The following is a 22,496-nucleotide window of genomic DNA, read 5'->3' as shown; positions in this document are numbered from 1 at the left end:
GCAGATAAAAAACGAAAATCAATCAGTATTCAGTCATATTTGAGAACTTTTAGCTTTCGATAATGAAATATTAGTTCAATGTTAGCCTCAAAAGTAATCTGAGATCAGTAAATGACAGGGTTGGACAATGCCAAACAAACAAGCAAACGAACAAAAAAAAAAGGCATGCTGACATTGATCTTCACGCATGTATGAAAGTATTCGATATTGATGCTGGGAGTCGACGAAAAAAGCAACAACAGCAATACCCTCAAAACAGACAAACAACCACAAGCAAACAAACCAGAACCACGTGTAATGACAAAATGCCGTGCTGATGGGGTTTTGTGATAAGGCATCATAGGGGATCACAAACAATATCTTAGCTCGTAGATAAAATCTGTAATATCACAACAAAAATAACACACACACACACACACACACACACACACACACACACAAATATAAATAATCATTGTGACAGACCATCTACTATTTATTCTACAGACCTATAGTTGGAGAATTATTAAGAGACACTATCGATCCACACTTTGATTATTATGATGTTAAACTATTTTAAGGTATTAAGAAATGTGTACATTCTTACATACAAAAAATAAGTCAACTTATTTAGTTGTATTGTCCGTGTTTTCAGGGTTCCTTGACTGAAACTAGGAACTACTACATAGGGCCTATGCTAATTAGCTGATAAGCTAATTAAACTAATAAAGAAAATTGCCAAAGCTTGCCAAGGGAGCAACCATCTCAAAATGGAAAGTACTGTCGTTATGATTGATTCCTCGTCATAGAAAACCCCATTCTGGATTACGATTAGTGAATTTATTACATAATGTACATATCATGCCAATTAAATGATTATGCGCAATTGGGCAAATTGAAATAAAAAAACCAAGGTGGAAACCAACTTAATTTACTTCAATACTCTTCTAGAACACGAAATACCTGATAAATTTAAACTACCCGACCAACTGGACGATGAGCTATACCCCGAGCATGAGAAGAATATTAGAATCAGAGCCTTCAACAACAGCGCCATCTGTATTTCATCACCTCGTTTGATCTGAAACATGGCAGCTTACATTGAGGAGCAGAGTGGGATCTTGAGTGCAGGTAAACTTCACTTTCTGATAGTGATACCAAGATTGATTTACTTCCAGCGTGTTAATTTAATAATTTAGCTTACATTGCCTTGTATCTAATAGTCTTAAAAATGCTGTAATGTAGTTGCGCGGTGCATTATCAATGGGGAGAAAGATCTCACACTGTTAGGGCTATGCCGTAGTCCCACATGTATCAAATAATGTATGGGTAAATGGTCTGTTAAATACAGGTCTACGAAAACCGTGTAGCTTCTATAAGTTGTTAAGTGAGAAGTTTCTACAGATCATCTAAAATTCCGAGTAGAAAAGTGTTGCTTCTCAAGCACTGATGCATCTTACACACTAACTAGATCTTGTTATGAGTTTCATAAGCAGCTCTACCATTTTTGCATCACTTGTTGGTAAATTTTTTCACGTGAACGTGAACAAAAATCATGCTCTTGAGAAAAGTGCAACTCCTGTCATGATCATCTGTCTTGGCAATCCAGGGGTTTAGGGGCCACACAGTTTTGAGCCTAAGACGACTCTTATTGATATTTTGGGTTACAGGGCCAGGGTAATGTATTTTCATGTGTTTCAGCTTCTCTACGATGTCATTTCCATGCCAATTTGGCCATAAATAAGGAAATTGTTGCAATGATCATTGCCGAATGCACAGAGAAATAATGAATACCAATTCGAGAATTGCTCTCATCACGTGTATAAACCTGTCTGCCTGGCGGAGATGCACATTCTGGTGACATTGAAAGTAGCCAGCAAATGTGATGAATTGTCACCATCAGAATGTGCTGGCTTTAGTTACAGAAGTATTACTATTGGGCGTATTGGCCGGACACGGCCTGTCAGTCAGAGGCCATGCTTTGCTAGAAACTTGACTTGTGATGGACTTCACGTCAAACACAAGTACTGTAGGCCTATCACCAGAATCAAATGTAAAATTGCAATTGATTCATCAAAGTTGCACTTGATATTTGCATATTCCTGGAACCAAATTCACCCAAACATCCTCTCTGGAATGAACTTCTGTTTAGAATAAGATTTGGGGAACTTGCATTTGATTTTTCAAGTTTCTCGCAATGGGGCCCAGGATAGATAGATGCCAGTTTTCTGTTGGAGTGGCTGGCAAACTGTGGCAGATGATGTGCGTATAGAAGGCATACATGCGCATTCGTATTAGGAATAGCGAGTGATTAGCGAATCAGTACACATTGTAACTACATGTATGCGATTTCTGGAGATATCTGAGAATACACTGTATTTATAGCAATAATGTCATTATCAATATTGATCGTCGGATTGTGGTTTACTATGGCATCATTAAAAAGCTGGAATGTGTCAAAATATTTCTGTAACTACATTGTATATGTCAAAAGTGTAAAAGTCAGGTAGAAAAAAGTACATAGCCCCTAAACCCCTTGGTTGCCCTGTCTAGTCTCACAGATGATTGTATGGTTAAAGTAGTCTAGTACATCATGTTTTTGCTATGATGCAAAATTACTGACTTTGTTGTTGTTGGGGGGGGGGGGGGCAGGGACTTGTTCATTCACCATCACTGACTGGTTTTCTGTTAAGATTTAAACCCCTTCTTCGTAATTCGCCAACTGCATAGGTCTATAGAATAGTACTTAGTAGATGGTAATTTACAATTATCTATGTATGATGCATCATGCGTTACCCCGGGGTACCGTAGTACCACGGGTTACCGCGTTGTGTAGAGCCACCTCACGTCCACTCGAGGACAGCCGCAGAGAAATGCATGCACTGTGTGTGCGTGTACATAGTCACTCCCATGCCACTGCATGTTATACGATGCATGCATGGCACGCTGTGCTAGCAATAGCGTGTGCTTCAGTGCACTGGCAGTGTAGTGGCTAGCGCCGCTAGCTTAAGCACCAAAATAATTTTCACTTTTTGGCAACCCAGGGATACAACCTTTTTAGAAAAATAAATAATTCAACAAAATGGCTGATTGTTTCATTTGGTACCCCGGGATACCATTTATGTCATCATATTTATGTGTGTATGTGTGTGTGTGTGGGTGTTTTCCATCACTCAGACTTGTGTTAATGTGTTACTGCTTAGTGAAACTGTTGGTTTCATGTAAATGGAAATGATGTATTACATTTGATAAGTTTTTGTCCCCGCTGAACGAGTTCGAGCAGGGGACTATGAAATGGGCTCCGTATGTGTGGTGTGTCCGTGTGTCCGTCCGTCCGTCCGTCTGTCTGTCTGCGTCCATGCGTTATCAAAATGTTCAATTTGCTACTTCTCTGTCATTTATGAGCCAATTTTGATTCTGTTTGCTTTATATGATAGCACTACATGGGAGCTTTGAAACTTCTACACAAAATTTCAGTTGTGACCTTTGACCTTGACCTTTGATCTATATTGTACATTTTGCTTCAAAATGCTACTCCTTCGCCATTTCTAACCCGATTTCCGATTCCGTTTGCTTTTTGTGATGGCACTAGGTGAGGGCTTCAAAACTTCTACACAGAATTTTGACCTTTGACCTTGGTTTTTTTACCTATATTGTACATTTTTGCCACTAAATGCTACTTCCGGCGGGGACATATGTTACGCACCGTGTAATTTCTACTTTTTTTCAGATGATATAAGCATATGAGTGCATTGCATGTCAGAGATTTGTGACAACTTTTTGTCTCTGATCAGTGACTAATATGAACTCTGTATTTCTGCTGTTTCTAGGGGATGTTTGCCTCTGGTACTCGGACATCGGTCAAAGGATCCCACAGCTGCGGTCAATGCTTGGACAGATGGGCTTCCCAGGAGCCACCCGCACGCTCCTCATCTGGCTGGACCAGTACTTTGAACATATGTGAGAATTTCCCCCCGGGAAAGTTCCCAAACCAGGAGTACGTCAAAGATGCTCATTCAGGAGTTCATCTTTTACAGATCGGCAGAGAAGAATCTGATGGTAAAAGACAGGCTAATATACTAACTGTACCAATTTGATTATTGGTAGTTGCCATTGTTTTGTGGGTTTTTTTTTTTTTCTGATGTGATCTTCTTTGTATCATTCATTGCTATATACATGTATCATAGATAGAGTAACATTGTTCAAAGTCGTGTACATACCGGTAAAAGGATTTTGTAGGATTTAGTAATTCTTTAAAGCAGTCAGGAATAGGAAAGAAAATACACATGCTTCTAAAAGTTTACCCGCAAATTACCAACAATAATGTATACTATCAGGCTTTAAAGGGGATGGCTAGTAACTGATCAGTGGGAATCAGTGGGAATGCTGGGGGATCCAATCCTTGTGGGATTCATTTAACCCGTTGCGTACGGGAACCTGGTGGCCTGCGTATTAAGTCTATGGGCATTTCAGAATTCAGTACGGAACGGGTTAAGAGTACATTATACCCAGTATATCTATTGTTGTGTGAAAATTGTTTGCTTCAGAATTGTCTCATATTCAAGTAATGTGCAGTTTAATGTTTCCAGGTTAGCATGCCTGTACAGTGACGGGGCATTAAACTGCACATAACTTGAATATGAGACTGTTCTGAAGCAAATAATTTTCACACAACAATAGATATATATAATGTACTCTTAAATGAATCCCACAAGAACTAGAACAATCATTCCCCAGCATTCCCACTGTTTCCAACTGATCAGTTACTAGCCATCCCATTTAACTGTGGACATATGTGTCAAATACTCTTTAAAGGAAGCCCAAACCCAAAGAGAAATGTGGATTGAGTGAAAGCAGCAACATTAGTAGAACACATCGGTTAAAGTTTGAGGAAAATTGGACAATCAATGCAAAAGTTATGAATTTTTAAAGTTTTGGTGTTGAAACCACTGGATTAGGAGACTACTAGAGGTTATGACACATTAAGCAGGCAAATATACGTACCGACAGCTGACCAAGGACTCTCATTACAATATGTTACCCTTTGTGTGGAAAAAAATAAAGAAAGGATAAGAAATTTATAGAGCGGTGTTTGGCGTAAATATTCTAATGAAAACGGAAAACGCCACTAAACACAAAACAACAACATACAAGTGTATGTGTGGACAACAATATAAAGAAAATATAAAGGGAATTCCACAAAAATTCAGTTTTCTAGCATAATGAAAGAGCACTTGACTAACTGCTTTCAGAAGCATGAGATATAATTTCTACCCTTAACATATGTCAGTATCAAGTTGATGGAATGCGTAATTTTCATGAAAAAGGAATTTTTGTGGAATTCCCTTTATATTTTCTTTATATTGTTGTCTACACATATATGTCATAACCTCTAGTAGTCTCCTCATCCAGTGGTTTCAACACCAAAACTTTAAAAAATTCATAACTTTTGCAATGATTGTCCAATTTTGCTCAAACTTTCACTGATGTGTTCTACTAATGTTGCTGCTTTCACTCAATCCACATTTCTCTTTGGGTTTGGGTTTCTTTTAAACAAACACATTTTTCATTTATTTCAGTGTAAACAAGTGTGTTGACAAATGTCAGGCATACTGTATCATTCTTGTGAAAAAAAAGATATCCTTTGGTTAAAGTAAACTGTGATGTCTGGTTGTGCCGATTATGCAGCAAATGACTGCAGTGCAGGAGTTGCAGCTGTTGGAGGAGTTGTGCCATTTCTTCCACGAGAACGGCAAGCTCGCCACCACCCACAACGTCTTCGACGCCCTCTTCGGCAACAGCGGGCACCCACTGAAGGATGCGGACGAGCAGCGGCGCAAGGCGATGATGCGACTCGTTTCCCTGGCGATCAGCGTCGGATGCCACGATGTGTTGGATTGTGCAGCCGTGTGGCTTTACAATCAGGTATTATCAGGAATTACCAGTGCTCGCATCGTGCAGACAATATTAGTGTAGTATAGGTGCCATTCTATACAATTTTCAAATTAAATTTTTAATGTGAAGATGGATTGAATCAGATAAGCAGAATGATGGAAGTTGCATCAAAATCTGTCTTTAAAAGAGACTAACAGAATTTCCATTTTCACACATGTTCAACAGAACAATGATGTTTGTCATTGACATTGACAGCATATGCACAGAAGATAATGTGACGTTTCCATTATCTCTCAGTTCTTGCATTTATTTGTTCACACACAAAAAAAGTGTGCAAATCATGTTTTTGGACAACAATTTAGCAATAACAGCATCTCCTAAGTCTTTATCTGTTTGATATTGCAACACAAGAAACAGTTTCATGGGACAAATTAAATGTTTGCTTTTCCACTTCCCTTAAGAAGGAAAATTTAGTGGAGATATGTGTGTAGAGCAATGTGAGGACTTTATAAGTACTGTAAAAGTGAATATTTTCACGTAAGTATTTTTTTTTTTGGTGCTCAACTGGATAAGATGAGTTTTGCACGTTTTTTTATTCCACAGAATCAAGACATGAACTACTGAAATGTACAGCAAGGAGAAATATTTGTGTGCTTTCATTTTTCATGCCAGTTTCTGGTCATACGAAATACACAAAAATTTCAACACTACAAAAATTTCCACTTTTACAGTAACTTTATGAGGCCATCACATTGCCTCATCTAACGTGCTTGGTACAGTATGTGATTTCATAGAATAAACTCTTTTGTGCAGAGACATGAAACTTTGAAATTCCTTAATTTTCATGTTGAATCTGACAATGTTGACTGGACACCTTTAATTCTGTTTCTAGTTCAATTTTACTCTGTTTATTCAAAGTAACTGGAACACTGTGTGGAATCACACATTGAATATCCGCGTGTGTTACACTTTTCACGGGCAGATCCAAGAATTCCGTAAAGGGGAGGTGCCTTTACAAAGGACACCCCCCCCCCATCTTTTTCTTTTTATTTCTTTTGTTTGAACAAAAAATATAAGAGGGGGCGTGCGCCCAGTACGCCCCCCTTTGGATCCGCCATAACTTTTTTTTCGCTCTATCTTTTTAAAATCAGACAGCTATTTGCTCTCTGCTAATTCATGTGTTGGATATTTCATTTTCACTGTGTTCACAACTGTAAAGTAACCATTTTCAAAATGTATTACATGTAGGATCAAAAGATGATTAAGACACAAGTCTCAGAAGTCAAGAAAGACCAAGGAGCATTTTTTTTTCGGTTTGGAAGTGACTGTGAAATAAACAAACAAACAAAGAAACGGGGGGGGGGGGGGGGTACAGATTCCACCCCCTCCTCCTTCAGCCTTTGCTGGAAAAAAAAAGAGTTCAGTCACATATGTTAAAAAATATATGTATACAACAAAGTGTATATGAAAAATGTAGGAGCTTATGAATATTAAAAATATGAACAGGTCAATAGGGCATGCTCTAGAATAGTGAAAGATTGGAAAATACTTCGTGGAAGTAACTGTCTCAATATAGATGTGAAAAAGATTGAAATATATCATTTTTTTTTTTTCACACATTATGTAACCCTATGATGGCCCTCTTGTGAACTGCTCCCTTAGGACTGCTCTGGCCACAGCATCAGCCTGGCCGACTCTGTGATGACGGACTTCTGCGAGCTGGTGCCAGGCACGCAGGCTGCCATCCAGTCTGTCGCCAAGATGTCTCCCCAGTTCACCTACCACCTTCTCACTGCTCTCATGTCTCACTTCAACACTTACCAGAGTAAGAAATAAATAACCTGTTCCTTCCCCAATTCTCTAAATACCTTCAATGTCCCCAAACGAGATTCTTTTTGCCCGTCGACAAAGAACTGACATGTTGGTAATCCACCTGTGCGAAAGCAGTCAAGCGGTGCATGCATCCCCTCCCCATGGTCAACTACATGTGCCCTTGAACAAAAGAAATATCGATCGGGTGGGATGTATGAATAGAGCGTGCGCTGATGGGCTCACAGACTCTTTTGTTCTACACAAATCAGGCACCAGAATGCGATGACTGGGGTCAGTGAACACAGATATCCACTGTGATCAGCTTTGATTGTTAATGTACATGTTCATACGAGTTTTGTAGCAGAGCAAGGGCAAACTAAATCAGAACAAAGGGTAAAAAATACTGTGATGTACAAATTCTTCCAACAGAAAGAGAACAAGCGCTGATAGAATAAACTCTAACCTTTTTATCAAACCCATTTTTCGGGACTTTATAACACAAAGAAACATGAATTAGGCCACGAAAGCAGGTAGCTTTTGTCTTCATCTTCATCAATTGCTCCCACGGGAACCTGGTATACCAGGTTCCCGTAAGAAACGGGTTAATAGTGAAACAAAGTTTATCAGAAGGACTCAAAAATCATTTTCTCCATTTGAATTTGCAGTATATGAAAATGGTCTACCAATAAGCTTGTATGACTAACAATACAGTTTGCCAGGATAAGGAGTTGTTTTGGAGTATTTTGAGATGAAAAGTTTAGAATACTTCAAGTTGTGTTCCCGACTTTTATTTCCTCGACCAAGGAGGTTATGTTTTTCAGGTGTTGGTTTGTCTGTTTGCAAAATAACTCATAGTTGTGAACGGAATTGGATTAAAATTACAGGAATAGTTAATAATGACACAAGGAAAAGATGATTAAATTTTGGTAGTGATCCAGGACACCAGATCTTGATCCATAAATTTAAAAGCAAAACGAAACAAAATGTATTATGTGATGAGATGATCATACTTGTGCAACTACCAAAGGGTTAAGGTAAGATGTTTATCCACAGAACTTACTCAGTGCAGGTTGGGTAATTTAGGCTGAGACGTACTGAATTTTTGTGAGAATGTCATTTTCCTCGGGTCTTTCAAACATGTAAGTTTGCACTATTGCTACGTAGATATGCGACTTTGTGTCCCCAGTGTGTCTTCAGACAGTGATTGCAGCTTGAAGACTTACAGAAATAGAATATTGTTTTCACCTGGTTTAAGCCTTCAATCGTTGAAACAAGAGTCATTTTTTCACTGATACGGCTTCCCTAATCACATCTCTCGTAAGGTACATCTCAACCCATCAAGCTGATCCCACCAAGCCAGTGGAGGTGATCGGTTAACTGGATCGGGGAGCAGCCCAGCATGTGCCTCAGCCACACCCATTGCAATAAGAGCCCGCCCCCTCGCATCCCAGCCTTCCACATCCACCCCTCCCACAAGACGTCCCACGAACCCTCCGGCACTGGGCCCCTCCCGGGCCTCATCTGGCAGAGCGTCCTCTCCCCTCTCATCCTGGACGCCAACCGCCCCGCCATCCAAAAGACTCTTGCCAAGGGCGTGTCCCTCCACGACTACGCCCTGCTTTTCTCCAAGCTCCATCTTGGCATTCTGCAGGTGCCTCTTTGCATCAGATGATACGAAGTCTGGAGGCGGTCCGACGACGTCCAAGGCGAAGTCGAAAGTCGGGGTCCTGACCCTGTCGGACATTGAGAGTGGTGTAATGCTAACCGTACACACCATTCAGGACAATAAGCTTGGCGAGGAGGCAGTGCAGACTGCAGTGGAGAGGATTGCCCAACTCCTGCAAGTATCCATGGCAACAGGGACACTGCCAGTGACCAAAGGTACTTAGTTTAAACTTGTAGTACTGTCCAGCTCATTTCATATGCAGAGAATGCTATAGTGTTCAAGTGATGCACAGGTCTAAGTACATTTGTAGGAATTGTATAGGTTTTCCCACCCAATTTCATCAGTTTTGCTTCGATTTAACAAGGCGATCATTCAAGTTTGAGTGAATTTGAATGATCACCGAGGTCAACATTAAAAAAAGTAATTAGTTCATTTAATTCAATTTAATGAGCATGCAATTTCAAAAGTTTCTCAAATAAATGTGTAAAAAGGGCATTCAAATTAATGCACGTGCAACACATCCAAATTCCCATCAGCATCGTTGTGAAGAAGGTAAGGAATTCAATTTCACGATACGGCAAACATTTACAACATATGGGCAGTGGTTTTGTTTTTCTAGTGTTCTTTGTAGTTTCTTATCTACTTGAATACGCAAACAAAATGTATCTTGAAATGAGACTTTTGCCTTGTAAGAGCTAATATAGGGTCTATGAAAGCTTGTATAACTCCTCTTTGAAAAACATACATTGTACATGTACATTATATTCATACACGACATTGACACTGCTAGAGAAGAGTATACATGAGTATCTCAAATACGGACAGAATTTATGGGCAAAGCATTTGAAAACCAGCAAGACTTTATCACTGGCAAAACCCTTGGGTGACACAAGTCTATAGCTAAGCCGATTGTGGCAACGTATAGATATGGACACCGAGAGGGTAGGAATGAAATCAAAATGTACATTTGAATGTAGACAAAATTTTCAGAGATAGCCATTCCCTTAATGTTACATCGATACTATAAGGGGGTAAATTGAAGGTGGAAGACAAAATTATACTGACAGTACAATAGACTAAACTGAATAAATGAAACTTTGAAATTAAAATGTTATTGTATACAGTAATCCAATATATCACAGTAAAAAAAAAAAAAGAAAGGACCCCTAGAAATGCATGGTAACTTACGATGATTGAATTTGAAATGTTAAAGGACAAGTTCACCTTCATAAACATGTGGATTGAGTGAAGGCGACAATGTTAGTAGAACACATCAGTGAAAGTTTGGGGAAAATCCGACAATCCGTTCAAAAGAATTTTTAAAATATCTGTACAATCACCGCTGGAGGAGAAGACTACTACAGTGTATGATGTCACATGCGTACAACGATATAAGGGAAATAAAAAGAGAATTTCACAAAACTTGACTTTTTAGCTCACCTGAGCCAAAGGCTCAAGTGAGCTATTGCGATCGCCCTTCGTCCGGCGTCCGTCGTGCGTCGTGCGTCGTGCGTCGTGCGTCGTCCGTCGTCCGTCGTCCGTCGTCCGTCGTCCGTCGTCCGTCGTGCGTCGTGCGTAAACTTTTTACATTTTCATCTTCTTCTTGAAAACCCCAAGACCGATTTTCATCAAACTTGGCAGGTAGCATCCCTAGGGGGTTAGGAACTCAATTTGTTAAAATGGGCACCATTCCCCACCCAGGGGGCCCCAAGGGGGGCCCAAACCCCCCAAAATTAAGGAATCTGTAAAAATCTTCTTCTCTAGAACCAGAAGTGATAGAGCTAAGTTAATACTATGAGTTAGTACATTGATGACTGTAGTTTCAAGTTTGTTCATGGCAGAATCAGGGGTGCCCCCCTTGGGACCCAGGGGAGGGGGGTGGGGAGGGGTTCTAATGGGGCCTAAATTGTACATTTTCATCTTCTTCTTAAGAATCCCATGACCCATTTTCACCAAACTTGGCAGCTAGCATCCCTAGGGGGTTAGGAACCCAATTTGTTAAAATGGGCACCATGCCCCACCCAGGGGGCCCCAGGGGGCCCAAACCCCCCAAAATTAAGGAATCTGTAAAAATCTTCTTCTCTAGAACCATAAGTGATAGAGCTAAGTTAATACTATGAGTTTGTACATTAATGACTGTAGTTTCAAGTTTGTTCATGGCAGAATCAGGGGTGCCCCCCTTGGGACCCAGGGGAGGGGGGTGAGGAGGGATCCTAATGGGGCCTAAATTGTACATTTTTATCTTCTTGAGAACCCCATGACCCATTTTCACCAAACTTGGCAGGTAGCATCCCTAAGGGGTTAGGATCTCAATTTGTTAAAATGGGCACCATGCCCCACCCAGGGGGCCCCCGGGGGGCCCACACCCCCAAAATGAAGGAATCTTTTAAAATCTTCTCTAGTATCAGAAGTTATAGAGCTAAGATAATACTATGAGTGAGTACATTAATGACTGTAGTTTCAAGTTTGTTCATAGGAGATCCAGGGGTGCCCCTCGGGGAGGGGGGGGGGGTGGTTGGGAAGGTCCAAATGGGGGCCTAAATTGTACATTTTCATCTTCTTCCTGAAAACCTCATGATGGATTTTCGTCAAACTTGGCAAGTAGCATCCCTAGGGGATCAGGATCACAATTTATCAAAATGAGCACCATGCCCCACCCAGAGGGCCCCAGGGGGCCCCAATCCCCCCAAATTAAGGAATCTTTAAAAAAATGGGACCTTATTGTACATTTTCATCTTCTACTTGAGAGTGCCTGGTCAAATTTTGGTAGAGCTGTGAATAATTTAGATTAGTGACTGCGTGAAAGGTGAACTTGCGATACTCAGGTGAGCGCTAGACCCGCGGGTCTTTAAGTTTTGGTGCTGGAACCGCTGGATGAGGAGACTACTAGAGGTTATGACGTATGAGTGGACAATAATATAAAGAAAATATAAAAGGAATTCCACAAAAATTCACTTTTCTAGCAAAATGAAAGAGTACTTGACTAGCCGCTCTTAGAAAGCAGGGGGAATAAGTGCTACCCCTAACATATGTCAGTATCAAGTTGATGGAGTATGTAATTTTCATGAAAAATGAATTTTTATTGAATTCCCTTTATATTTTCTTTATATTGTAGTCCACTCATACGTCATAACCTGTAGTAGTCTCCTTACCCAGCAGTTCCAACGCCAAAACTTAAAAAATTCATAACTTTTGCATCGATTGCCCAATTTTCCTCAAACTTTCACTGATGTGTTCTACTAATATTACTGCTTTCACTCAATCCACATTGCTCTTTGGGTTTACGTTCCCTTTAAGGACAACATAAATCAACATCATCAAACATTACTGATTAAGAAAAGAGAAAAAGAAAATCACAATATTGGTTGAGCATGAAGATTAGCAAATATCAGATGATGGATCTCAACTGATAATTCAGAATGGCAGATATCTCATATTTCTTGAGATGTAAAAAAAAAAAGATACAGTAATTCAACACATAAAAGATTTAGCCAATTTTAGGTAAATTTCAGACTGTAGCAATACAGAGCTGTACCTTTAAAAACAAAATCATGACAGAGAAGGTATGACACGACCCTTGAGACAAGGTTGTGCAGCAGCTGTAAGGCAAGGTGAATACCAACCAGACACTTTCAGCAAACTCATGCACCCAAACCATGACTCGACTATTCTCTGTCTGCCTCAGATTAGCTTCCGAGGCATTGTATCACTACATGAGATGATTTTTATTCCCCTATAAACATTTTCTGAGTTTTACTGACTAGTCCCAAGCCTTTTTTTTTTGTTATTGTTGATTTTGTTGATTTTGTTGATTTTCTGATAAAGAAATGAAAACATCAAGCATTATCAAAATCAGTTATGAGGAGACACAAGCTGTAAGATCACATTTGGTACATGCTTTTTTAAACAGCTTGAATTATCATTTACATGCTAGGATTTCCATTACCTGGCACATCTGCAATGAAATTTGGGTTTGTTGTTGTTGTCGTTTTAGATCCTTTGAGTTTGGTTAACGATTAATGGAAGTGCATGGCACGAAACTGAAATTGAGCCCGAGAGGTTAAAGGTGAAATGAACAATCTTGGTGCTGTAAAAACATACAGGAGTGTCTCATGTTGCAGAACATTCCCTTATCAGCAGGGTGAGGAATGCATACATACATGTACTGCTGAAGAAGTATTAAATAATGGCAGATCCCATGTTTTAAATCTCGGCATTGCAAATTATGCGTGACATTGAATGAACAATGCAAGACCAGAATGTCTGCAGAGAAGATCAAAACTCTGGTTATAAAACAGATGTTCCTGAACGATGTGGTTTCAGATTTTTTTTCACAACTTTCCCTTTTCTCCCTGATTAATAAGGAGGTGGAATTTTTTTTTTTTTAAACACTGCTAGCACAAATCTATAGCTTGCCCTTTTCCCTAAAACCACGACACAGATGACAAAGTGTTTCAAATGATTAAAAAAAAAAGAACGAAACAAAGAAATGCAAAGGTAAACTGACAAACTTCTCTGCACAAGGCTTCCATCTCTTTCTTCCTGTTCATAATCTCATGGCAAAACGATAACAGAAAGATAACATGCACTGATGATTGAACTTGTGACTAATATGTACCCATATATCTGATGGATTTTCTTTTGATACTATTTTTCCTTATACATTGGTCCAGTTAACATAACCTGAATGCTTCATGGTTATTGCACAAGAAAATCTCCTCACTGTTCAGATATTATATTTGTTTTCCCCCTTGATGGTTTACAGATTTTGATCCAATCATTCTGACAACCAAGTTTTGATGAGAACAACAATAAAGATGACAACAGCAACATTTTCACTAAAGCAGGCAACAATAATACTGATGATGATGACCATATCATTTTTGTTGTGTTTGAATGAAAAGTTAACATCAGCTTTAACTTAACAGTGTCATAATTGTGGTATCTCACGAAATGGCTAATGAAGACATAGGAAAAAAATAATGTTCATGAATTGGGGGCTTCAAAAGTGAAACAAAGCAGAGTATGATGAAAAAAAAAAGGAGAATGTTGACTTGCTGATTTGTACTTTGCCGATATAGAAAACTAAATTCTGTAAAATGGAAACACAACTTTTGGGTAGCTAACATTAGTGGTGAAACCATCGCAAATCTATACCATTAATTCCAGCCATTTAGGTGCTAATGGCTTCCTGTTCTATGTGCTAATTTTGCCAGGAACTGTTTGGCGGCTCGTTCACCTGCGAAAACGTGTGTTTGGACCTTCGCGGTTATCCCAGAAATGGGAAGTTGAAAGTGATTGTGGCAGTTGTGAGGCTGTTTAAATGTTCTCATGTTCCCCCAGGGGAAGCCTGTTGACGAGCCATCCTTTTCAGCCTGGCCAGGGTTTAGCACTATGGGGTGGTAGCCAACGAATAAACATTCCACGGTAATGCACTCCCCAAAACAATCCTTAAACTGATCTATTTGGGTTCTGACTGGCCTTGACCTACTGCAAAATGAGAGAGAAATGTCAACAAATAAACAAAGTCTGACTAAAAACAGACAGTGCACACTGGTGTGAAACGAGAGTGAATTAACAATGCTGTCCTTAAACTAAAGGAGTAAACTGTGACTCCCCTCTTTGACGATAAACACTGAGTCATCTGTTCGTGGTCTTTTGAATAACTTGTGCGATGATTGGCTTGAAGGAAAAGAGCAATTCTGAAGCAATCTACCGAGGAAACGGAGTTGGCTTTTGATCGTTTTATGTCGCACCAGAATGACTGGCAGAGAAACTGAATGCTGTGGTAGAATAGTCCAGTCATCTGTGAGGAATGCAAAACCGAGCGTGAAATGTACAAGACAGAATGATTGATATTTTGCTGGTCTTCCCCCCTTCCCCTCCCCCCTCCTTCAATGAAGCGCAGGCATCAGGGGTGAGGGTACTATGGCATGAATAAGCTAATAATAACAGTAGGGGAAACCCCCAACACAAATCTACTAGGGACACTCTGTTTGCTCTAGTCTGTGACTTGAAGAGGATAGAGGGAGTTTTAGTCACTTCATTTACCTTTTCGTATAGGATACTGATCACACCTGTTGGTGTCACCAAAGGTCAGGACCAAAGCAAACCTTGCTTACAGCTACTGGCCAAATGAAAGCTACAAGTACAAGCCAATAAACCTGAATGTATGCAATTTCAAAACTGATCCAAAATATTCAAGATTACTACTGACTCATGATGCTAGCAAAAAATGTTTAGCATCTAAACCTTTATTTAGAGAGCTGAAAGTTTGATATGTATAACTAATATCCTTGAACAATCTTTATTTTTATTGGATATAATAAGATGTTTCTGACAGATGTTCACATATCATTTTGTCAAATCATTATGTCTAAAAACATACATTTAAAATGCTTCAACAATAATTTGTTAGGAGAAATGAGGGAGAAGTAATTGCCAACGAGTGGACTCCCATATTTACTGGCCTATCTGGAAGATTTACGAGGACAACTAAAGTAGCAATGAATAATCTGATTTATATACATGCCATATCTTGACAGGAGGAAATTATGTATGTCAACTTGGTGCCTCCTGGACATGCTATCGGACAGATTGTACCACAGTGCAAGTCAAATGAGTCAGAAATCTGCTATTAAAATGCCATTTTACGAAGATCTCTGCTGATTTCCCTTGCATGCTGATAATGAAGAGTTGGTTACCATACCACCTGCTCCCGATGTACATTTTTTCCTCTCATTTTCGCTCTTCTAGATACGTGTACCTTTGTTACTTTAAAGGTAGGGAATCCCATTTGCACGCCTTAAATGAAGAGTTGTATAAATACAGTGGTATGTTGAAGAGAATATCATTTTAGAAACTCCCATAAAGTATTGAAAGTGGAAGGTAACATTTAGTACATTTTTTTGACGGTTAGATTTTGAATTGAATTGTTTTCGGGGCTCACCGTAAATTCCAGTACATTACTAGGCTACCTTCGCAGACCCATGTACTGCATGTGTGTCCATCATGTATATTTTGTGAAGAAAGTTCGTCAACACTTACAAACATTTCTATATACATTCTTACCACACACTCTATATGTTATTACATCAACTCTAGTACTTTTAGATTTGTGTTTATAGATCACAAATACAGAAGAATGCAACAAAAAGGCTTAAGTGTGGCTGACACACAGAACTACTGAGTAGTTGAGTTTTGTGCATTATTCAAATTTTAGATAACGGTTGACTTCCAAATTTCTAAGCAGTGGCCTAAGCAAGTCCCCTGAGGTTCATATTTAATGTTTTGCTGCATTTTGGGAGGTCTGTAAAAGGTATCCCCTACCTTTAACCCATTGCAGATGGACTGATTTTGCTCCAACATTCATTTCCCATAGACACCTGCCCGTGTATAATCGGGACTTGTCCTAAACATGTTAACCCGTTGACAATGAGTCCCAAGTATACTCGGGCAGGTGTCTATGGGAAATGCGTGTTGTAGCAAAATCAGCCTGTCTTCAATGGGTTAAAGAGCCAGTATGGTGGGAAGACATCTCCTTTCCATCCCTGGCTGCTTTTACCGTTCCCAACTCGCTCCCTCTCCCCCCCCCCCCCCCCCCCCATCTCTTCCTCTATCTTTCTCTCTTTCATTACCCTTTTATTCTTTTTCCCCCACCCCAATTCTTTCTTTCTTTCTTCCACTCGCTCCCATTCTATCAATCTCTCATTCTCAACCTTGCTCCATCCTCCCTTCCCTCTCTCTTCCTTCTCCATGTTCATTCATGAAATGGCAAGCTCTTTTCATCTCTGGAGGGGAAAATGAAACTCACAAAGATTGGGTGGCGGTGCCCAGGGGCCATTCACATAACGGTGAAATATCACAGAGCTAAAAAAAAAAAAAAGAAGAAACAAATTCCTACATTTCAGAGAAAGTTCCTATAGGAAACTGTGCTAAAAGCTACCAGAAAATAGTGCCAGAAAAATGTCTGACTGGAGAGTGATTTCTCAAACTTTGCATGAGGTTTTCTGTGACAATTTGCAGTGAGAATGCACACACACACACACACACACACACACACACACACACACACACACACACACAAAATGTGATGTTACGTCACATGATTTCTTGCATTCCTCCCAGTACAGATACTGTAGTCAAACACAGACTGTGCAGCTATTGCTTCATCATACCGCTATAGCTGCATGCAGCAGATGCTCAAGCGTAGTGTCCAATTACGTTACAGAGGCAAAGACTCTCAGTATTTCTAACTTCGTAATTTTTGTCACTGTAGTGTCAATGGAAAGTTCTGGCATTGAACATTTTCAATGCATGTGCTATGCAATGATATTGTACTCTGTTTTCATACGGTGGATTGCAAATGTAGAAAAAGAAAAATGAAAATTGCCCATCAAAAAGCAGAAGAGACTCCATTTACACTATCAGAGTACTGTCATTTATAATGCATACTTTTACTATCCTTCTGTTTCCAACAAAGAACAAACTGTGAAATACAAACATGGGTGGAAATTCAAATGAGTGTAAAAGGCCTTTTGTCCATTTCAAAAAAACCTATCACAAAATGTGACATCAGGTACAGATGATAATATGGATTATATTGCCATAGTCATCAAATATTTTAACAGGTAGGCTACCATGCGCGGGACAGGCGCATTTTCCATTTCATCAAATCAAACACATCTACTGTATACTGATGGCATCCAAGTAGATACTCATAGCTCCTTGATGGCACACAATTTGAAAATAGAGTGATTTGAGTTTTTAATTCCATTCATTCGAACCATGCAACCATGAGTATCTCTTCCGAAGGATGGTACAGTGCAGATTGTTGCAAATACAACTTGTGATTTCATGGTTAACAGAGCATCAATGGATTAATGACAAAGCTTCCGAGTTGCATGAGTGCATTCACATCAAGCTAATCAGTCCACGGTTCGTGAGCTTTCATAATTCGTCATTAAAGTTTCAAAGCTGTGCAATATAAAAAGAATTCCAAGAGATATAATGGGGGCTGGGACGGATACAGTACAATGGGGATTATCCTCATTCTACGTGGCTACAAATTTGAGTTGTGACAGTAAAACTGACTGAAGTAGTATGAGATGGATGAAGGTTCTCGCAATTGAAAATGTAAAAAAAAAAAGTATGGCAATACTCGATAATAATCACAACTGTCTACCCTGACATGGTGTAATAATCTTGATTGTATTTCTATCAAATTACAATTGTACCACAGAACTGGTATAGTCCTAGCCTGTGCATGTGTCAAAGCACAAAGTGACATTTTACAAAGGAAACTCTAGCCAAGAATTAAATTTTGCAGATTTGGGAGATCTGCAGAAGGGGTTATCAATTTTCTGCATTGATAATCTGCAAAGCTGACCTTTTGCAGTAAATGGCTCTGCAATCATCTGAATGAACTATAATCATGATATAAAGACTATATTTTCCACTAACTAAAATTCTGCATCTACCTTCATTTTATCACAGAGGATGTCATCTCATATGGCCTCAATCGTTATACACACTGTCACATGGAGACCTGCTGACTTCTGAAAAGGTCAGCATGGCCTCTACATTTTGAAAGAACATATCTCTGCGTGTAGATTCTGGTGTAAAAGCTGAATTTCTGTGGTGTTAAGTACTTAAAATATCTGCCCTCATTCTTCCCAAGCAATGATATCTTGACTCTTACCACCGATCCCTGCCTATTCCTCTGGTGTATTCACATCTGACCCTGATAATGTGTCCCGCTGGGCATGGGAGCACTAAGCTGTGTCAGACTTGAAAATCAACTTGTTTGTATTAATGTGACAGCGTGAACAACATTCTGAAATGAATCTAAGTAAAGCAGCACCATAACATGAAATGGATCTCCAGACCAATCACACTACCTTCAAATGACATTCCATACAGCAGCTGAGTCACAAATTTTGGGCTGCCTAGCAAACACACAGTGCTCTATACGCCAGAATGCAAGAAAGGGTATGAATAGGGACAGGACATGCTGGGGGAAAATACTTCAAGGTCAATGCAAACTCCCCCTCAATAAAACTGTCTTTCAGAGGTCAAACCATTCAGACTACAATACACCTCTGGTCCCAATGTTGCCAAGCATGATTTGAGATGCATGTTTGGAGAAACGGGGTTTAAGTTTGTTTTCATGTAATTTTTGTTTTTAATTTAGATTAATGTTTTCTATCATTTTATGTCTACATTTGTTGTAAGTTGTAACATACAATATTACAAGAATTTCCATTGCAGACAATAAAATGATTAATCAATCAATTAATTGAGTTAACGTGAAATGTGTTTCTGAACAGGTTTTAAGAAAAAAAAAGTTCTCTTGCCAGTATGAAAGGGTTCTCTTTAGCTCGCAGTGATCTTTGGGATATTTTCTTTTCTCACAAGCCCTCCTACCATCTCATCTCTGTTTATCTTTGTTCAGTGTTGAGTTTCCTCACTCCTGAAGGGAGTATTCAGCCTAATAGTCTCTCTCCTCATCACCATTCCAGTCTCATAGTCATTCACATACAAGTATTCAAACTACTCAGACTCCAATGTCTTCCTCATGCCCCACAATTCTCTTTCAATAACAATTTATGTATCTATGATCAGCAGAGTATAGCTACTTCATATAATAACTTGCCATAAAAATCTCTATTCAACATCTTCTGGTTATTAATTTTGCTTATAAAGATTTAAAAAACTTAATCATTGGTGTAGGCCTCTTTTCACTCTATGATTATAACAATGGAAATTAAATGCTGAGGTCTCCATTATACTGTCATTGAAATACACTAATTATTGATAACAGGAGTACATACCTGGATCAATAGAAAAAATCCATACAAATATAAAAGCTGAAACTTCAGAAAATGTGAAAGATTGTGTTTTATACATTTAATACTAGCAATGTAAATCAGAAAACAAGCAGAATCCAAGTTTTAAAAAATTCTTTTTCCTTGTCATACAGAGTAGCAATAACAATATTCATGTCAATAACTGCAGATTTATTGCAACAAGTCTCAAATAGAAAGTTTGTGAGAGGGGAGGCTACAACCTTTAAATCTTCATCAGCTTCAAGCAATTACAGCAGCAGAGTCAAAGAATGATTTATTCTCTTGTCATTTTCTGTCTTGTCCAAATAGCCTGTGCCGAAAAAGAAGTGACTAGCATGTGTGTGAGTGTGAGAATGCCAGGGTCCACCAACATCCGAGAGGTCGTCCATCCTACCCCTAAATTCCCCATGTAGACGCCGCTAATGAGCCCCTTCACATGATTCATGATTCAACTCGTGCAAAGACAAATTGATAACAGAGCCTGAAATTTAAACAACTTCTCTGTCTGTGCCGAGAATCCAAACACGTGCACACGAACAAACACACACACACGCACACACATACACGCACACACACACACACACACAGCTATGCATTTCATATATAATGAAGATATACTGTAGATTATATCATATCATTATTTAAATATATAGTTACAAATCAACCGAATCTCTCATTCTCTAAAATACTGAAATATTAATCACTTCCTTTCATCACCATCCCACTCAAAATAAGAGGATATCTTACAGAATGGATACACATTTGCGAATTTCTTTTCCACCCTTAGTATATCTCAAACATGAATTATGCAGTGGACTTAATTAAAGTGGCATGGTCCCCCATAGCTTGTGTCCAGCGCACACTCAGCAGCAATTTGTAGCGCACATATATTCGGGATGAATACCACTTGACCCTATGTATACCTTGTACGTAAAGAAGAGACACACATGATGAATATCAATTACTGTGATTACGAGTCTCTCAAAATGGGTATGTCCTCCCTCACTCTCTCTCTCTCTCTAAATCTCTTTTGTCTCTCTCTCTATCTATCTATCTATCTATCTATCTATCTATCTCTCTCTCTCTCTCTCATTCTCTCTATCTATTTCATCTCTCTTATCTGTTTCTTTTCTCCTCTTTCTTCTCAATGCCATTCTATTGGTGGCGATGACTGGTGAGCCACGCGATAAAAAATTGAAGCAGATACGACTGACGACTGCGCCGGCATCACGATCGCACGGCCCTCCACCGAGGTCTCCCGCGGAAGTAGGGACGACGCACTGTCTAACACGCGACATTGTATTTGATTGCCTAGATTGACAGATCAGTGCATATAATTCTGTCATGTTCCAATGCATTTTAGGCATAATGTAATGAGGTGTATGTAATCAAGGATACTCAAGAGCCATACTTGCTGATGTCAGGGTGAATGCAATCCTACCTTGCCAAATTTCATAATCAACCATCAATAATGTCTATTATTCTAATGTAATTAGACTTTGCTGAATTATCTCATGTTTCATTCAGACTCTGCTCAACATACAGAAATAGATTGCGAACATGTCATTAGTCACTAATTCGAAACACGATTCTTATTTAATCTCGTGTGAGGAAGCTGGAGTATGATTGTATTTGCAATGCATTAACTTGTCCAGCAAAGAACTGATATAGAGCAATGATATCTCAATATAGAACACATATTTGATACATCTCTCCCTCTCTCTCTCTCACACGCACACACACACACACACACACACTCTCTCTCTCTCTCTCTCTCTCCCTATTTCTTTTTGCTGCATATAGTATTTATATTTTTTTAAAGATCTACATATATCTGGATATATATTTCATACATATGTGCATGAGTATGTATTGGAATCTACACATGAATAAATATACAACATATATCATGTACATAAACAATATACAGAAAGAATGTAAGACAAAGATATAGGAGAGAAAGATAGAGATTTCAATGATACACTATAGACATGCTCTTGATATATAAATCAATACTATACTGATGGGAACACATGATGACTGTAACTCTGAGGTGCTATTGCTATGGTGGTGAAAGTATATCAAGTGTACACCAGCTCTTCCAGGGACATACATTCTATGGTAAAAATATTTAGTACTACTGTAAAGGCTGTTGTTTTCACATACAGATATTTTCGAGAATGAGGTCACAGACATTTTTGCGAGATGTTGTTTTTCATACATGCACTACTCAAATACCCAAGCATGTGGTGATATTTTCGCATGTTGTTAAATTTGCGACCCAACAGTGATTCACA

At 39.1% G+C, this 22,496-nt stretch overlaps 1 pseudogene; it reads left to right on the top strand.

Moving 5' to 3' along the window:
- Positions 1-1,067: 1,067 nt before the first annotated feature.
- Positions 1,068-22,496, top strand: part of LOC139724668 (integrator complex subunit 15-like) — a 65,812-nt pseudogene continuing 44,383 nt past the window's right edge.

This window comes from Diadema antillarum, unplaced genomic scaffold (genome assembly GCF_040938485.1).
Source record: "Diadema antillarum isolate AM-2024a unplaced genomic scaffold, OU_Dant_1.0 scf00000226, whole genome shotgun sequence".
In the NCBI taxonomy this organism is placed as follows: domain Eukaryota; kingdom Metazoa; phylum Echinodermata; class Echinoidea; order Diadematoida; family Diadematidae; genus Diadema; species Diadema antillarum.
Note: the sequence above shows the minus strand (reverse complement) of the source record. Positions and strands in the feature narration are given on the sequence as shown.